This window comes from Pinus tabuliformis, chromosome 1_1, assembly GCF_031772625.1.
Source record: "Pinus tabuliformis cultivar Carrire ecotype Pingquan chromosome 1_1, CPIR1, whole genome shotgun sequence".
NCBI lineage: Eukaryota > Viridiplantae > Streptophyta > Pinopsida > Pinales > Pinaceae > Pinus > Pinus tabuliformis.
Window position 1 is genome coordinate 461,319,094 of NC_142297.1, and position 5,884 is coordinate 461,324,977.

A 5,884-nucleotide genomic window follows, 5' to 3' on the forward strand; every position below is an offset into this window, starting at 1 on the left:
CAGTGAATCTCATCCTCTTCATCAAATTGTTCCTCCTCCATGACTACGTTCTGGAAAGGAGTCTTAACCCTTTGTTCTTCACTGGCCTCTTTTCCCCTCTGAATGATCTACAGTTGCTCATTTGCTCTTCTGAATGGATTTGGGTTTCTAGGAGCAAATGTATTAGGAAGCCTTGCTTTCCCAGAACTCTGCTCAACCTTCAGTTTGGATATTTCAGCAGCCAATGACTCTATCATTTTGGTCATTTTATCTATCTTGGGCTCTGAAGATGCAGAGAAAGAAGAAGCCTTACCTCTCTGTCTTCTTCTATTAGCATGACCTTTGAGCTTTTCTGCAGCCATGATATTGGATTCCACCTCTAAGGCTGCATCTTGCATTTCAACTAGAGTGGCACATCTTCTTTCTCTTAATAACAGGCATAAATCAAAGTCAAAAGCATTAGCATAGGTGAGTTTGGCAGAGGTGGGGGTAGGCTTTACTTCAGCTAGTATTTTGCTATACATACGATTGAATCTTTTATTAAAATCAGACAATGATTCCCCATTTTCCCTCTTAAGGTTGCCAAACTCAGTATGGTAATATAGCAAGTCTTTCTTATCTCCCCAATGCTTTAAAAACACATCATCTAATGCTTCAATGTCTGATATAGACCTAGGGGTCAGCTCTCTGAACCATTTTCTAGCCTCTCCATCAAGGCTTTGGACAAAAACCCTCATCCACACATCATCTTCACTGATATCTAGGTTATCAGCATAGCTATAAAAATACCCAAGGTGTTCTTCAGATGTTACTCCTTTTGTACCAATGAACTTAGGCATGTATTTCTGATACTCTCCTACAGAAATGGCATTCAAAGGAATAGGCAGGACCAGGGGTCCATACCTAGCAGCTATGATTCTTTCCATTTTGGTAGGTGCTTGTTGGCTTGCCATGACTGGGGTAGATGGAAGAGTACTGGTAGTTTGAAAGGTAAGGAGCAAAGAAATAAAGGATAGGGTTGAAGGAAACTGATGGACTATAGGGGACGTTTTCTTTGGACTGAGATCCAAAGGGGAACTTATTGAACAAGGAGCTTCGTGAATCTCTGGAAATATTTCTTCACTAATAGTGCTAGGCTCTGTATTCTCAACATGTGCATGCTCAGTTACAAGCCTTTCTTGCAGAGATACATAAGATTGTTTAGGCTTACCTGATCCTGATGCTCCTTTTCGTGATATCTTGCTTTGCTTGACAATATTCTCGGGGTCAAGCACTGGGTTAGCTGGTGATTTCTGAGGATTTCTCCGAGTATGCCTCACAAACTGAGCTAGAACTGTGATGTGGAGTTTCCAAAAGGTTGGTCCTCCAGTAGAGTCACCAGATAGATGATTACAACTAAAAATGTGTCCAGACTTTGTCTATCATCAAAGCTAGATCTGTGTCATTCTCCGAGGGAAGCTAAGCTTAAATCTCCTCTCCTCGGCAACAACGCCAATTATGTTAGGGTTCCAAGAAGCTCTCCTAGGTTGTAGCTCGGAGATGCCTGGTAACATATAAATTCAACTATTGTTGCATCTTTAATGGAAGGAATGATGGTTTGTTAAAGCCAGATAACCACTTCTACTTTGTATCACTCCAGAAATGTGTGAACACCCTCAGACTACAAGGATTTAGACCACCAAATGCTCACAGTTTAGATATTAGGTGAATATGGAGAATAGTAACTGCACCGGCAGATGCACAAGACCATGTGATAGCCGGATGCAACTAGTAAAGAAACTTGTAAATCTATTCTACTAATGCACAGACAGGATGACAGCTCTCTTGCATCAGATAGAAAGAAACCTGAGTAACCTATTCAGTGATACATTCAACAATCTAACATAGATAAGATGACAATTATCTAGTGCTAAACCTCAAAAGATCAAGAACACAACATATCAAGCACAAGCTTAGAACAGAGGAAAATGGAAAGTGAGCAGTTAACAGCAAAAGAAGCTTGTATTAGCTGAAAATGAAGACGAGACGCTGCAAGTGACAAAATATCTACAGTCTCCAGAAGTTGAACCTTACATCAAATGCCAACCACCAACCCTGATTACATCTTGTTTCTGGGTATTTATAGATTTACATTACAAGGGCTCTCGACCATTTAGGTTTGGAGTGGTCATAATTGACCACCAACTGCATTTAACTGCCTGATGGAGTCTCTGACTGTGTTACTTGCTTCAGTGGATGAATCCGATCTGTTCAGGTGCTATGTTGTCCTCTTAGGAAGTTGGAGTGTTCGTACGAGTGGAGTTCCATAATTGATAAATTTAGTTACAGGGTCGTGCTTGTCATTTTCTCCCCTGGCCATGTTGTTTGTTAAAGATGGTTGTTGAAGGCTGACTATCACTGGTACTGGCAAGCTGGTCATCTCCTTCTTTGGGCAAGCGATGTGGTCAAAGGACATGGAATGCATGGGCAACGGACAGTCGGGATGAGAAGGAAGGGTGACCGTCGGATCGGGAACATGGACGGCAGAGATGGCTCGGCTAAGGCTATCGGCCGAGGTGAGAGTGGGGTGAATTGGGGCCGTCGAATCTTCAATGGACTAATCAGACGGTGATCGGGAAAAGGAGTTGCGCGGGAGTTTAACGGGTGGGAGTGGTTTGGTCGGGCAGTAATGGTATTGATCGCACCGCTTTTGGCGTTTAAGCGGTAAAAGGACGGGGTCGCACGATTCCATTCAGCAATCGACACGTAGCGGCGGATGAGAAAGAAAAACCACTCTCATCACGGGCTAACGTTCGATCATATTGTTGGTGCGATAAAAGCGAAGGCCATCGGATCTTTTCGGAGATGATCGGACGGTTAGGAGTGGGGGAGTAGATCGCTTTATCGGAGGCGACGGGAGCCATTGGATCGGAGGGATGATCAACGGTGGAGATGAGGCGGGGGATTTATGAGCGCGCGAGGTCATCGGGGTGAGGTTTTATGGCGGGTTTGGGCTTCGTGCTAGGGGCTAAAGCTAAAAGGGTCTATTCTGCAGGGTTTAGGAGGAAAATCGGGGAAACAGAGATGAAGGAGGATAAGCGGGATAGAGGAATAAAGGAGAAAGTGACTGATGTGGAATCCTTTTGAGCACAACCACGTAGACCAAGCTTGTCTCTGACCTTTGAAAATTGTCTTTGTATAGCAGAGCTAACAATCCCAACAAGCTTGTGGAAGAGATCTAGGCTCTGTCCATTTGAGAGTTTTCAGACATGGGGATGAGGAGATCCTCACATCTTTGGTGATTGCTTTGTAAGGTGTATAGTGAAGCCTTCTATAGGGTAGTTTTTCTCTTGTAATCCTTTGAACCAATGATTGTTCTGTCTTTCAATAGTTTTGTGATGATTTGGAGGGTATTTTGCTGGTTGAACTTGTGCATCTTTGATTATATGTCTAACTATCAGATGTAATCTTTATATTTTTTAGTCATAGAGGACCTTTCCAAAAAAACAAAGAGGGAAAAAAAATCTACCAAGCATGATAAACTAACTAGTCAACAGGAACATCAAACAATTAAATCAAGCAATCCAATAACAAATAATGAAGGCCTTTTAAACATTTCAAGATATTTTTAAGAACTTTATGCCATAGGTGTAAGGATGTTTTTCATCCTCGGAGGTGTGTTGTTTCAACTGATAGTTACACGGATTCTCAACATGGTTTATGGTCAAAAGTTGTTGATGTATGTGCTGGAATAGATTTTGTGGATAAAAAAACAGAAATGAGATTATTAAAATGGAACAACTAAATCCAATCAAGACAGAAATGAGATTATTAAAATGGAACAACTAGATCCAATCAAAGGGATATGTATATGCAGGAAGTGACCTATAAGAGAAAAACCTCACAAACATAACAATACAAAAAAACGAAAGGAGGCTCAGCAACCATTTCATCTGAATTTGAACTAGTAATTCAGGTGAGCAGATTGTTTACAAAGAAGTTGATTAGCCATATTAGTCCACGTACCTAAGGTTTCGAGGAGAAAGAAAGATTATTAATGGAAACGGCCTTCGTTTTCAAAAGTCTGTGTTCTAATTTGTATCTCTGGAATAAAGTTTGATGTCGATTGGCTTGTGTTTGAATAGTAAATTAATGGGAATTTTTATAAGTTCTATAGTGACATGTCCTATGAGTAAGAATCGAATCCAAAAAATTTACATCTGAGTAATGTATATCAAAAGAAACCCAACATTATAATAACTTCTAATTTAATTATTTCTATTCAAAAGCAGCCCAACAATTACGCATTTCCTCTAATTTCTTTTCTTCATGATTTCTATCCATGGAAACAGAGCTTTAAGATTTTGTGGTCCACTTATACACAGTTACTTACTTGAAGCAAGTGCTATCACAAATTTTAGATGTAACTCCGTAAATATTAAACAACACTTCAAATATTGAAAGTTGCAGTGCCGAGAAATACCTGTGATCATTGGAATTCTGAGATTCATTTTATTGAGGAATACCCACATAGAAAAATGGCTCCAGACAGTGAAATTTGGCGACAAATTATGGTAAAATCAATGTAATGATAAGATTTTGCCTGTAGATAGAGCCCTTTTGCGTCCTAATGAAGTTTTGACAGACCCCGCATTTAAACAAAGGGTAGGGTGTTTCACAACGAATGGAAACTATAGGAATTTAGGAAAATTAGTGGCAGGGAAAACTCCAGGTAGGTGTTTCACTCATCAGTGCCAACATTATGATTCACACAGTGGGCTCCCTGTTCATCTTCTGTTTGGGGTTATGGCAGCTCATATGCTCCTTCAATACCCACCTCAAAACCGCCAGAGAATACACAACAAAGCCATGGCCTTACCTATCCTAGAGATGCTGTAAGCACCTGGTACTCTACATGAAACTGGTGGACATCCTGTTAGCCAACTCATACAATCTTGCGATCTCATCAGACTTCAATCCACTCATAAAGGGCACCATACCAGTGCACCGCCTCTTGTCGATGCAGTTCGTGGTCGTGCTCTGCGTCTTCTTGATCGTGGTCTTGGTGGTGTCGGTGAGCGAGAGAAATGGTGGGTATCACCTGCCAATTCCCAGTGAGACACTATTTCTGATGGCCGGTTTCGAGTTTGGACTCCATGGGCGATGCTTAGGGTCAACGCGTCGCTGACATCGAACGTTGAGGGCAAGTGCTAATCATTGTTGGGAGCCTGAGAGGCACAACCACCCTCTGTTGCACCTCGGCAGTCATCTTTGCCTTGCGGCCGAAGGAATTCGTAGCAGACATAGCATTGTCCTCAGCTCTATGTCTTTAGGGGTTATGGTTTCTTCAGTCGAGGCTCTCACTTCATGTCGAGAGCTATGTTCCCCAAGGTTTCCACTGCCTCCTGGACGTGCCTGGTAAGGCCGACAGTTTAGCCCAGTGCGATCTCGATAAGCATAAGTTGTGCTCCTTCGGGCTTCTGGTTCTCCATCTTCTCTTCGTTGTCCGTGTCATCATTGTCGTGATCATCGTTTTGACCGTCTGCAGTCTGTTCGCTAGGATGTTGGGTGTGAGGACTCGGGAGGCATGGTGATTACGAGCGTTTGGATAATTCCAACCACAGGGAAATGGTATTCCTCAAGGCCGAGTCCTAGTGGTTTCAAACCTTCGATCACCGGTTTTCTCTGTTTTAAAAGTGAGTGAGAATGAATTTTGTTTCTTTTCATTCTAGTACTGGTATTGTAGTATACCTATTTGACATTAATTGAATTATCTCATATCAACTGTAGCTTCATCATTTTATCTCAGCTTTGTACAACATGAAAACTTGTTTGTCAAAGTGATGGACACAATTGCTTACCTGCCTCGTGTATAGGACTTAGTATCATGTCATTAAAATTTTATTTTATGACTGCTGGCAACAAC

General features: G+C 41.7%; 1 pseudogene; it reads left to right on the forward strand.

Moving 5' to 3' along the window:
• The first annotated feature begins 4,679 nt into the window (after positions 1 to 4,679).
• On the forward strand, positions 4,680 to 5,613 carry LOC149213747 (uncharacterized; annotated as a pseudogene).
• The last annotated feature ends 271 nt before the right edge of the window (positions 5,614 to 5,884 follow it).